Below are 14,271 nucleotides of genomic sequence, written 5' to 3' on the forward strand. Positions count from 1 at the left end.
ACCACAGAGTTTGTTGGGCCCCAAGGAGCACTAAACCTCCAAGTAGAAAATTATTAGTTATTGTTATTATTATTATTTATTTACTTATTTCATCCTGCAGTCACAACACTCCAAATTTCACTGTATCTCGGAGACGGCTAGTACTTTTGAAATGAAAATTTGGCATCAATAATGTGAACAGAAAGTATGTGGATTGACCTAGTTTTTGACATTGACTTAATTTTAAGGTCATGACCTATATATAGTAATTATTTAAACATTTTTTTCACCATAATGTTTTGTCGACTAAAGATTGTCCAATCGGAACAAAATTGCCCTGAATAGCTTAGTGCGAGGCACAATTATGCTTTATTTACATTATACCCCTTAATGTTCTCCCGCGATGAAGCTAACTCCGAGGGCCATTTCCTCACTCACCGCAGGCAGGTTGGTGGTGTTTCTGTCCTCTACCGACTCCTCTCCGGCCTTGCTCCCCCAGCTCTCTCTGTGCTCTGTCCCCAAAATATTTCTACAGGTCGCACAAGATCTGCCAGCAACTCTCTTATGGTTAAACTGCCAAAATCTAGGCTATCTGCTTACCTTCACTCTTTCATTCCTCTTTTGTCCTGCCTCTGGAACAAACTCCCACACTCCCTTCAATCCCACTCCTCCCTCCAGGTCTTTAAAACAGCTGTTCACCACCATCTCTTATCTTCCCCCATCCAAAACCTTGATCTTTTCTACCCCCGCTAATTCACCCCAGATCCACTTTTTTTGAAATTCTAACTTCTTTCCTGGAGGTCCTTGCAGTGTCCATATGTTTTATACTTCTCCCACCCCCCACCCCTTCCCACGCCTTCTCCACCCCCCAAGCCCTCTCTCTCCCACAGATCTCCCGATGTCCCTGCTCTCAAATGTTGTGTTTGTGTCCTTCCCCCTCTCTCCCCATCTTGTCTACCGCTCCCCTTATTATATGATTGATGTGTCGGTTTGTCTTTCTGTGTGATTAATGTTAGCTCTTACACGAGCCTCGATCTTGTATACCTAAAAAAAAAAAAAAAATGTTAAAGATCAAGGTCTTACACCCCTCGGAGTACTAAACCACCATTTAGGTTTTTCGCCCTTTTTTCTGGCAATGTCCGAGGACTTTCAGAATGAAATTTTGCATCAATAATTTGAATACAAAGTATGCAGGGTTGACATAAATTATTTTGATATTGACCTAAATTTAAGGTCATAACCCAATTATAGTCATTTTAACATTTCTCACCACTGGGGAGACTAAGTCCACTTTACCTCCACCAAAGTTTGTCCGATGAGAATGAAATTGCCCTCCATAGATAGCCTAGAGTAAAGTGCATTTACGCTTAATTCACATCATACCCCTCTGGGTTAAAGGTGAAGGTCAAATGGTGCTCTAAAAAAATGCGTTTTTGTCATCGCTCAATTTTGCCAATGCGGAATCTCAAAGACCATTTGGCCTTCCAATATGCTCTTGCATCATAATTGTGTACCTGCAGCAACATTGTGCACCTGACATCTGTTTAGTGTCCTTGACCTACTTTTTTCAGATTGTGGCCTAATTAACAAAAAACACCTTTCTCATCATAACTCGAATAATTTTCCTCCGATTTTCATGATGTTGAGTTTTATTGACAGATTGTAGATGGGGACACATTTTCTTAATTTACACTGCATCCTTAAATGTTGAAGGTCAAGGTCAAATGGCGTCTGAGAAAATATGTCCAACATCGGATCACGGGCCAAGGGTAAGTCGCAGGCGATCACTTTGTGATCGCAGATGTCTAGTTAATCAATATCTGTTTGTCAGGCGCCGGAGGTGAGGGGTGAGGAGGGGAGGGTAGGGTGATCAGCAAATAGTGGTTTTGTAGTTCCAAATGCATGACAAATCCATTAATTCCAAACTTGAGCTATCTTTCCCATGGTAAGGTGCTCAGCCCTCCTTGATTTTAACAGCATCAGCCACTAACGGATGCAAACATCCACTTTGTGGTTTGCTGTTCATTGCGGCACATTCGATAAGTGGTCCAATGATGTGAGTCTGCGTGCTGAGATGTACTGAGATGGCCTCCATCTGGGTACCCAAGACGTGAACACTATTATGTAACCATTTTATTTTACAATCCTAATTTGCAACGGCTGTGAGATTGATTTCCTAATAAAACAGAGCTCTATTAAGAGGACTAAAAAGAGAGCATGTCATATATATATATGTGTGTATATATATATATATATATATGTATGTATATATCTATATCTATATCTATATATAGATATATATATATATATACATATTTATATATATATATATATATATATATATATATATATATATATATACATTAAGATGTATGTATAATAGTTACCTATTTTGTTTTAGCGCTGACCTTAAGGAAATGTCACCAGTGTCAAAAGGTGAGTGACAATGTGACGAGCAACAACGACATGTGAATAGTAGGGGCGTGATGAGGCAAATGACAAGGCGGAGTCAGGGAGGGGAATAGGGAGGTGAGAGGGAGAGGGGAAGAGAAGGGGAGGTGAGAGGGAGAGTGGAGACAGGTGACTGGGCGGGGATAGAGTGGGGAGGGGAGAGGTCGAGGCAAGAAAAAAAACCCCCTTAGCTGTCTCGGTTCAGACAGTTGCATTGCCAGAAGAAAAAGACCGTCAGACAGATAGAAAAAGCAGCGGACAGGCGGAGGCAGGATTTTTCTTTGGAGAAAAGCAAGGGGAAAAGAGACAGACAGAGAGAGAGAGAGAGAGAGAGAGACAGAGAGAGAGAGAGAGAGAGACAGAGAGAGAGAGAGAGAGAGAGAGAGAGAGAGAGAGAGAGAGAGCGAGAGAGAGGAACAAGGCAACGTGCAATGAGAAATGGATTTCTCTTCGCTCTACTATCCTTCTTCACGCTCTTTCTCATCTCTCCCACGTGCTCTACCTCCGTGGATACCGTATCGGGTAAGCAGGTTATTTTTGCAGGGCCTCTGAGCCAATAAGTGATCATAATGATGTTCGCTCTCTTTTTCTTTCAAATCAATCACCGCATGCGTTATAAAAGTAAATCTACCCATAATTCACATGTCCTGCTCGTTTAATCGTTCAACCGCAGTTCTGAGATCTTGGGTCATTAGACCTCCACGTGGTATGAGGTCCTCTCCCCCAGTGGTGTGAAATGGGAAAATGTTAGATGTGGTTGTGATCTGTTCTTCGACCATCATGCTCCTTTAGGATCCCAAGGCGGTCTTCTCCATCCTCCCTTCCATCCTCAACCCTCCCTTCGCCGCTTCGATTCACCATGCTGGGAGGGATACGTGACCACAGGCTCTTTCGGAAAAGCGAACCAATGGAAAAGATTCTCCGGCCAAATCCCACGGTTCCTTTGGACATTAAAATATCGGACGTGTCGTTTGACTTTTTAGTGGTTTATAAAATATTCTCACCGTCACCAGATCCCATTGGATGTTGATCCACACACGATGACTCCACGTTGGGTTTTCATGAACGGACGATCGTGTTTCCCCATTGTTCCATTGTGCTAAAAATGGATTTGAACGAACCTATTGTGTCCCCGAAGCGAGAGAGCCATGACGGTGGAAGGGACAAAACCGGGAGGAAAATTAAAGGGACACAAAGAGAGAAGGTTGCTGTAACCTCTGCGCCTCAGCTGGTCCCTGACCCGTTGCCATGGAAACCACCGGGCTTCACATAAGTTACAAAGCGTGAGTCGCGTTCGCATATCCATCAAACGTCGCCATTAATCTCAATATTCATCTCGATCCTTCCTCCTGTCTCCTCTCCTGCTTCTCCAACTCCTGATTTTCACATCTCTCTGTTTTCCTCACTAAATCCACCATCCCCTCCTCTTTCCCTCGTTGCCTTCTCTGGTGGCGGTTTGGTAAAGCCCGCGGCCTGTTTAAATAATCTCTTCACGTCTTTTCTTCTTGTAATATTTGCCTTTCCTTTTTCTTTTCATCCTCACCCAAGATGGCTGATCTATCATAAAGAGCGTTAAGCTGGCTGTCCTGCCTTCAATATAACCCTCCTTCACGAAATCCTCGATTTTTTTCCTCTTTCAGTAGGTTTGATTTTTAGGCCAAGCTTTTCGTCGTGCTGACTGAAATTAATCGACTAAATAATAATAATAATATGATTTCAGCTCTGAGACAAAGGAAAGAAAAATGGTGGACCTTACATATCCCACGGTGTCCTTCGTGAAGAGTAGGTGAGCTATCGCCGGCAGCATGGCGAAATTACAAATTCCAAACCTTCGTCGAACTCCAGGCCTGGCCAGCCGGTTCGTGAAAGACTTGGTTGCGCCAACCCCACAAAAAACGTGGGAATAATTGTGGACGTTAAAGAAGAAGAAGATCCGAATTTATAATATAACAACACACTTCTTCTTCCTCTGATTCTTCTTCTTTGTGCCTTAATCCCAACAGTTTGGGGAGACACACTCTTATACGGTCTTAAATGTAATACTAATTGTATTTCGTAATGCATCAGGATGAGGGATTGTATTTTTTCGATTGAGGGGAAATATCTTGCTTTGTGGAGGGGATCCATTGTCCTGGGCTGATGGGGAGAATGGGAAAATGTGTCTTACGGAGGAGGAGCCTGCATGGGGGCCGGATGGTCTGGGAGGGGCTTTTCTGCCCAGAGCTGCCATGATGTGCCATGATCATCGCTGGTTTCCTCTGAACTGAACAACTGATCTGGCTCCGACTTACAACGAACACAATTTGATATTTCCGAACCACAGAGAAAACAGGAGGTGTTCATCTGCAGAACCTACAAGAAATCCCGTTACCATTACATACGTTTTTGACACGATTCTCGAATGGCAACACTCTCGTCCGGATCCATTAAATGGAAATCTATTTATTACGTACGCAAGCATGGTGGGAGTTTAACCCCTGTCGTTCCTCACCACCATCCCCATGGGCTTCCATACATGCCTTCTCCCTTCCCTCCCCTTCCTCCTTCCCCCCCACATGCTTCTTTCCCTTCTTTCCACACTTGTCCCACAACGCCCGACTCTCCTTTCTCTCTGCCATCACCCATCCTTCTTTCTATTCCTAGTGTCAATTTTAATGTTCTCATTTTAGCTCCACAGCGTGTGTGCACGTAATAAACAGATGGCCCTTAAAGGTGCACGACTCCGCAATACATGAAGGATGCTATTATCACAACATTTGGGGACAATTTAACGTGTTTCAGGATTTGGAGCTGGTCCTACGTTCAGACATACATACTCTCCTTTGTTCGGACAATGTCGGTGCCGAAACCGACATCAATCCCATTCATAAAATTTTACCAATAGTCTAAAATATATATTTCTTATATTATAAAATTTATTTTTATTATACATATTATAAAATATTTTATATCTATTTATTTATTAGATTTTTATTAAATTATGTATATATTTATTTATTACATTTCTATTTGTTACATTATAAAATTTATTTTTATTATATTATAAAATTCTATTTTGTATTTATTTATTAATTATATTTTTATAAATTATGTATATATTTATTTATTAAGTTTATATTTATAATATATAATTTATTTTTATTATAGCCGATTATAAAATTATATTTTATATTTATATATTTATTACATATATATTTTAATTATATAAATATATAATATTTTTATTTCTTATATTACAAAATTATATTCGACCATTCACCCTAATTTATCCTCTGTATTAGTGGGTACGAAGAATAAATGATAGAACATCTGTTACGTTCCTTTGGGATTCATCTTCATTAACAATAGCAAGACAATGATGCCACAAGCTTGAATTTCTTAAAGACAGATTTTCTCGGGTAGAGAAAGCTTCGGTGGTACATAATTGTCATGGTCCCTAAAGTCCCATTACCCCACTGATGGGGGAAATTATTTCCTCTTGGTGAATGTTGTTTTGATGCTTCTCCAAATGATCATTTATAAGCATCTGATGGACATTCTATTCTACAATTAATTTGTTTTCTTGGAACCAAACTCCGCTCATTCATTATAATTTTCGCATTTTTATGATCATTAGTTATCATCGATGATCGCTTTTTCTCATCTCAAACGTTGTCGAGTTCCTCTCATTTCCACTCTCAAGTACTCAGCGCTCATCAGCCAAGCTGTGGCTTGGGCAGTGCAACAGCTGGGCCATGTTTTCTTTCCAAGCTGCAAATAGTGCTGTGAGGGAGGTCTGACTCTGCCATCACTCTTCAATGTATGAAAAAGATCTCAGAATATCGAGCTATTTGGGCCATCACTGACAATCCACAACTTCTTATAATATGGGTTATCTTGCAAGGAATTTTAATGCAGGAGGTCTCCAGTAGGTCCATCAAAGCTTGTACTATGGTTATTATTTTTTTGGTATACAAGATCGAGGCTCGTGTAAGAGCTAACATTGATCACAATAAGTCAAACTGACACATAAAACAAAAAACATATGATAAAGGGAGCGGGAGACAGGATGGAGAGCAGGGACATCGGGAGATCTGTGGGAGGGAGAAGGCTTGGGGGGAGGAAGCATGGGAAGGGGGGTGGAGGTGGGCGAGGTAAAAAAAAACACACACATGGACACTGCTAGGACTTCCAGGAAAGAAGTTGTCAGCCCATGGTTGTTTGTCCGTACTCTATCCTCTTTAGATGGAGCATTAAGCAAGGAAGCAGCACGTACCATCTTTGGTATGACTCGGCCGGGTTTGAACCACTAACCTCCCGGACCCAGAGCAGATGCTTTAACCATTACACAATTTAGTCTGCTTCCTCTTCTTCTTCAACAGCCACCATTATCTCACCTTTCTTGTGGAGTCGGCCTGTGGAAGCTTCGCCCGAGTCTTCACGAACCGGTTTGCCAGACCTGACGATTGATTGGTTAGGGCAGGAATCTGGAATTTGGCCATCGTGAAGGACATCCTGCCTATGAAACACCGGACTGACAGTTTCAGTCCATAAAGACTGACAGTCCATGAAGAAGCCAGGAGGTACTTTTTTAAGGATTTTTTTTTACGGAGGTCCTTGTGCTGGTACTGTACTGGAACAGCAGTTTAGTCGGGCAAATTCAAAACCTAGGACCAGGAACTCAAAAGCCAACATTCTACCAGTGCGAACATAGTTACAGTCACGTGAAAAAGTAAGTGCACCCCATGTAAAGTTTTGACTTTTTAAACATATTTCAACATACAGCTATTTGATCTTCATCTATCTATAATTCCAGTAATCTCTGTGTGTGTGTATGTGTGTATGTCTGTGTGTTTGTCTGTGACCGCTGTTTCTCGACAACCACGGGTCCGATATACTTGAAACTTGCCAGGTATATTGCTGGGGACCCGAGGATGTGCCTTTTCAAGGTTTCATATTAATCGGACAAGTAGTTACCGAGCTATGGCGATTTCTTTACCAAACTCCGCAAGCCGTTCGCTTTGGACCAAACCATTTCATGTAAATAGAGGGGGGGGATTGTCACCGTACTCGCAAGCCGTTCGCTTTGGACCAAACCATTTCATGTAAATAGAGGGGGGGGGGGGATTGTCACCGTACTCGCAAGCCGTTCGCTTTCCGTTCACGCAAGCCGTTCGCTGGACCAAACCATTTCATGTAAATAGAGGGGGGGGGATATAATTTTATGCTTATGCACGGGCACGTCCGGGCACGGGCACGGGCACGGGTACGGGCACGGGATATATAGTACGGGCATGCCCTAGTTTCAACAATATTGATAGATAACGGTGATATAACATAACAAATATCATGAAACATTTACATTTTGTAGTCCATTGTATAATTTAAATAAACATGAATGCAAATTTCACATGTGGAAAAAGTAAGTACACCCCCACATTTATCACTACTTTAAATACCTAAAATTCGAATCAGGTGCACCAGGTCAGGTGCAAATGATTAGAACATCGTTGGAGAGGATCTTGGAGGAACTTGTCTTATTTAAACCTCAGACATTTCGTTTGGTTTGCTCTTTGTTGTTGAAGTGTGCGGCGTCACCATACCTAGATCAAAAGAGCTCTCTGAGGCCTTCAGAAAGAAGGTTATAGATGCCTACGAGTCTGGGAAGGGATTTAAAAAGATCTCCAAACAATTTGAAATCAATCATTCGACTGTCCTGAAGATCATCTACAAGTGGAGAAGATTCCAAACAACTGCCAACTTGTTCAGGCCAGGCCGCCGCAGCAAGTTCAGCCCGAGAGCAGACCGCAAGATGCTGAAAGAAGTCTCTAATAACCCCAGAATGTCATCACCGGACCTACAGGTAGCTCTTGCCACTGTTGATGTCAAAGTGCACGAGTCTACCATTAGAAAGAGGCTGCACAAATTTGGTCTACATGGGAGGTGTGCCAGGAGGAAACCTTTGCTGTCCAGAAAGAACATCAGGTCAAGACTAAAGTTTGCCAATGAACACCTCGGCAAAGACCAGCACTTCTGGAACAATGTGCTCTGGACAGATGAGTCAAAGGTAAAGTTATTTGGCCACAGTACCAGAAGACATGTTTGGTGAAAACCAAAGACAGCATTTGACCACAACAACCTGATACCAATTGTAAAGCATGGTGGTGGAAATATTATGGTTTGGGGCAGCTTTGCTGCATCAGGGCCTGGGCAGCTCACCATCATAGAATCCACTATGAATTCTTCATTGTACCAGAGGGTGCTTGAGGATAACGTGAGGCCATCTGTCGGAAAGTTGAAGCTCAACTGAAGGTGGACCTTGCAACATGACAATGACCCTAAACATACCAGTAAATCCACCAAGGAATGGCTGAAAAGAAAGAAATGGAGGGTTCTGGAATGGCCAAGTCAAAGCCCGGATCTAAATCCCATCGAGATGTTGTGGGGGGATTTGAAACGAGCTGTGCATGCAAGAAACCCCTCAAACATCGCACAGCTGAAAGAATTCTGCATGGAGGAGTGGGCAAAAATTTCTCCCAATCGATGTCAGAGACTGGTAGATAGTTATAAGAAATGCCTACTTGAGGTTGTTTCTGCCAAAGGGCACAATACCACCTATTAGAGCCAAGGGTGTACTTACTTTTTCCACATGCGAAATTTGCATTTATGTTTATTTAAATTATACAATGGACTACAAAATGTAAATGTTTCATGATATTTGTTATATTATATCACCTTTATCTATCAATACTGTTGAAATGAAGATCAAATAGCTGTATGTTGAAATATGTTGAAAAAGTCAAAACTTTACATGGGGTGTACTTACTTTTTCACGTGACTGTATATTCTGTCATCTCAGGCACATGAAAACCTGTTCTCAACCAAGACTTATCTGGGCCATTTGCATTGACAATCCCATGTGTGCCCAACTGGCAATCTGGTAATATTGGATGCACATTTATCTTGGAAGATATATTTTTGAGTACCTAGTTATATATTTTGTGAAGCTGGAACACTCTTGGTTTGACCTTAACCCAGCACTATCTTTAAAATAGCATGTTTGACGTCAGAGGCAGGACTTTCTGGGGACATAGAGGATGAAGTGTGACTAGAATAAGGCCTCGGGGACCAGGGGTGCCTAGAACATTGCCGCTGGGGCTGATTCATGGTGGTGCTGGGTTAAAGCAGTGTTGAAAGGAAATATTTTTGAGGGCGAGGTGGTAGCGGACCTGTCTTGAAAAAAAAAACAATCTTTCACTTCGTCGACAGAATTCTCAAATAAGGTTTCGATGTCTCAGTTGGTGGCAACAGGCAGTGGGTTTAAAACCTAACGTTATTCCTAAGCCTAACACTGTTACATTGGTTTGTTGTAAGTAACAATTGCACTCATTATCCCGTTCCCTGCACAGCAGGAGATGGGGTTTTGCAATCACTTCTGTGTGTCTGTCTGTCTGTGTGGCTGTCTGTGTGTGCTTGTTGTGTCTGTCCGAGCCATAACCTTTTTACCATTTAAGCTATTGTCATTAAATTTTCACCAAAGCTTTATTATGATAATACAGAGAAAGCAAATTAATAATTTTGTCAAAAGGTCAAAAGGTCAAAGGTCAGCGGCACATAAACAAATCCATTTTCATCCCATTGACCTGAAATTAAAATTTACCATTCGAGTTTTGTCATCAAATTTTCAACAACGCTTTATTATGAGAATATGGAGAAGGCAAACTAATAATTTGGTCAAAAGGTCAAAGGTAAAGGTTGCGTAAAATCATTCATTTTCACCCGATTGACCCAAAAGTTAAAGAATATGCATATTGGGTCACTGAATTGGTTCACTAATCGAAAGGTAGGAGTCGATTGTTTTTTTGTTTTTTTTAGATCTAAAGGTCAAAGGTCAAGGTTGCACAAAATCGTCTATTTTCATTCAATTGACATGAAATTTTAAGAATTTGGATATTGGGTCACAGAATAATTGGTTCACCAATAAAAAGCTGGAAGCTGATTATTTGTTTAGATATAAAGGGCACAGGTCAAGGCTGCATAAAATCATCAATTTTCATTTTGTATTTTAAAAAAAAACTGTTTTCGTCATTTTGAGCATACAGAAGACGACGACGTCTGAATACACGGATGCGGACGGGCTTTGCATTTTAAGATGCTTTCTAGTTTTAATTTGGTCTTGCCTGGTATTATATTAGATGATCATCAATTATGGATCATCATGGGGTCACCATGAACCACCTTTAGAGGCCATTTTCCCCCACAGAGCAGGGGTTGGCCTTTTTGGGGCACCGTGGTCCCCTTTTTTGGGCATCGTGGTCCCCTTTTTGAAGTAATGTTTCATGGCCGGATGCTCTTCCTGCCGCCAACCCTGTTAGTCACCCCTTGCGACACACAGGGAATTACCAGTGAACTGGTACTCAATTTGCCGACCTCGGAAGGATGACAGGCTGAGTCAACCCACCTGGCGTTAATTCAGCAATCGACCGGGATTCAAACCCAGGATCCCAAGCCGGCACCCTAACCGCTAAGCACCAGGCTAATGGGGTCACCATGGCAGTTATAAACTAGGAAGGATCCTAATGAGGGACAAATGAGATCGACCATATGCTTGGCTCATGTTGGGAATGTTGAATTTTATCAAGTAACTAAACCAAAGGCTTGTCCTTGAAAAATGTGTGGGATGTTGTTTAAAGTATGCAAGGGAGTGAAGTCAGGCAGAAGAGTTAGTTTAATATATCATTTAAACCTGTACACCATGCTCTATAAGATAGTCCACTTTGAAGTAAAAGTCCACAAAGCAATAAAATGCAGGACTACACAACAAAGTCGCGTATTCTGATGCTGAGTCATTATAGATAACATAACCAGAACATCACTCGGTAGAGAGCATACCTCCACCAGGCTGAGCATTTTACGTTTTGCATATCCACTGATAGGCCGAATCTGGATTCGGACCTGAAACAAAGTCGAATTGGCTTATTCTTGTCACCGAACCAACTCGTCCACAGGTTTTTGAAACATCGTGATATATATATCGGTTTAGCCCCATCTCTCAATGGTGAAGAATCACTTAAAAATGAAAAAGACTCTAGTATCCAGATCCAGATTCGGATCTTCACCAAAATCGAATCATTTATTCCTTGTCACATACCCATCATCTCCACTAAGTTTCGGCTGAATCCATCAACAACCTTTTGAGATATCCTGTTCACAGACAAACAGACAGACAGGGGTGAAAACATAACCTCCGTCCACCTTCGGTGACAGAGGTAAGTATTATTATAATAAAAGTCCTAATTATTATTGCATTATGAAAGGTTGTAGCTTTGAGCATTCAGCGTTATGATGAACGTTGTGGTGTGCAGTGGGGGGCACACATGAGAGAAGCTAATATGCCTGATCCTGCAAAACCTCCTGCACCACAGTGTCTCCATTTGTCCGTCACCAAGACGATCGTCAGACCACAGAGGTGACCAGACGACTCGGAGGTGTTGCAGAACTTGCCTGTGGCTTGCCTCATATTCCAACTTATACAACTTCTGTTGCTGGGATCAACCGACCACCCCGCGTGGTGCTCTGGATGCGGACAGACCGGCCACTGCCTGTCTATTTGCGCATTGGAAAGCATGAACCTCATATTGATGCTGATTTTCATGGTACGTCTGAACTTAATAATAACAATAATATGATTTCTCTTGCAAGGACTTTCAATGATGAGGTCATTGGGCCCATCAAAGCCTGCACTATGGCTGTTTGTCCGTGCCTTATCGTTTTTAAATGCTAACAATCAAGCGAGGAAGCAGCACATAGTCTTTGTAGACCATTTATGGTAGGAAGGATGCAGCACAAAGACCATTTTTAGTCTTTGTGGTATGACTCGGCCAGGTAAAGGTTTGAACCGCCTACCTCATAGACACATCGTGGATGCTCCAACCATGACACCACCAACTCTGGAAAAGTATATTTTGCAAGATATGTAGAAAGATCGTTTTTCATGTTATGTCGACGTTTGCTTTCTAAGTGCCTTTTAAACAGTAATCAAAATGTAATTTCGATAAAAGTTAAAGCTTTCACAAAAATTACATTTTGACATTTAACAATGCAGAGCCTCGCCAGGTATAGATTACAGTAGATCTGACGATGAAATATCTACATTAAAGTATATCTGCATCTGGACTCACAGACTCACGGACACAGGGCGATTCCTACATGTATATATATATATATATATATATATGTAAACTGGGCGTCCTGTCATGAACGTTAAACTGGTCGTCCCGTCTGCCAGCATGAGTTGGCAGACGTTAAATATACCATGGTGTCTTCTCGAGGAGTGGGCAAGCTATCACCAGCACCCGAAACAACCTGCTCGACTCACACACATTAAGCATTGTATCAGTGGCACAGCCACACTCCCAGCAAATTGTGCCATCCGAAGTCACGTTCTGCATCTGGCAGAAGAGAAAAAGGAAAGTGAAAGTTGTTTAACCACTGACACCTGCTGGAGGGAGGGGGATTGTCACCATATTTAACTTCTGGGGAAGCCTGTATTACTTGTTCGGAGACAATCTACAAATTAACATAGTATATGGGATTTGGACTTGGAATTCCAGCATGATGAGGGTTGTGCCAAAGAGCAGAACAGATTTTAAAAAAAATCAATAATGTGCCCCTCATGGTGTCCTCCAACTACATATCCGTGTGATACATTTAAAGCATTATTCTCCACTATTAATTGTGTTGAGGTATTGAGTTAATGGGATTGCCAGGACAACTTAGAAGTATGTGCATTGCCTTGGAGGTGTCTAGCTCGGGTTCGAATCTCAAGCTAGTTATAAACTGTCACACTGGTGCTTTGCATGCATAGCCAGGCGTGGATGTGTGTGTCGTCCATCGGATGGACGTGAAGCCGGTGGCTCCATCGGCTAGCACTGGTCGTTGGTGGACATAATATATTCCGTGGTGTTTTTCACAAGCAGTGGGCAAGTTAGTGCCGGCACCCTGAACAACTTACTAATTCCCGGCACAGTCGAATGTCTGGGTTGGCCAACTGGTTCGTGAAAGGCTTAGGCTAAAAACATTCCCTGGCAGCCCCCATAATAAGTTTGGTAATATACTTGGATTAAGTTATTACAATAAAATATGATCAAAAGAAGAGGAAATCCTCTCGGTGAAATAGAGGAAATCTGTTTATTAATAATTTGCGGTGAAATTAATAATATTAATAATTTGCTGATTTGTCATTTTTTCAAACTTTGTGTACATACTTTCATCAGAATGCATCAGCTTGTTTAATGTTGATAGTTGAGTGCTGTATAATATTATTTGAGTTCTGTTTGCATCATAGAGCAACATATGTAGCGACATGATTCATTGCATTGACTGTAAGGGCTGACAAGCTTAGAATCTATGATACAAATGTAGGTGTTGCATGTTTTTTATGTTCCAATCTAAATCCAACTAAAATCGAAATTGAACGAAAGTCTCTATCTGAAACCCATATTTGGAGTTTCAGGATTTTGTTCATGTGAAAATATGGTCATGGGTTTTAAAACTAATTCATGAATCTTTTAAATATCCCTTCTGTCATATCTTATTATAATGGAGCAAACGTATATGGTTATGTATGTTTTTTGTGACTAAAACGTATTCTTCTTCGTAAAATATTCTTTAACAATTTCCACCATGTTGTTTATATGTATATATATATATATATATATATATATATATATATATATATATATATATATATATATATACATATATAGCTAACCTGAGAAACACATTGGTGAGTTACCTGGATTCATCAGCGCTATTTTTTTTGGCAATTTGCCTTGATTAATTGAGATCGAGATCGAAATA

At 41.2% G+C, this 14,271-nt stretch overlaps 1 protein-coding gene and 1 long non-coding RNA gene across 2 annotated transcripts in view; one reads left to right on the forward strand and one right to left on the reverse strand.

Moving 5' to 3' along the window:
- The window catches only part of LOC144890870 (uncharacterized), a 946,020-nt gene that overhangs the window by 705,386 nt on the left and 226,363 nt on the right, over positions 1–14,271 (reverse strand). The window lies entirely within an intron of this gene.
- Positions 2,701–12,585, forward strand: LOC144889773 (uncharacterized). The gene is made up of 2 exons (XR_013622058.1): positions 2,701–2,952; positions 11,835–12,585. It is a non-coding gene; the product is annotated as an uncharacterized LOC144889773 (long non-coding RNA).

The sequence above is a fragment of the Myxine glutinosa genome, chromosome 1 (assembly GCF_964187855.1).
Source record: "Myxine glutinosa chromosome 1, kmMyxGlut1.1, whole genome shotgun sequence".
In the NCBI taxonomy this organism is placed as follows: domain Eukaryota; kingdom Metazoa; phylum Chordata; class Myxini; order Myxiniformes; family Myxinidae; genus Myxine; species Myxine glutinosa.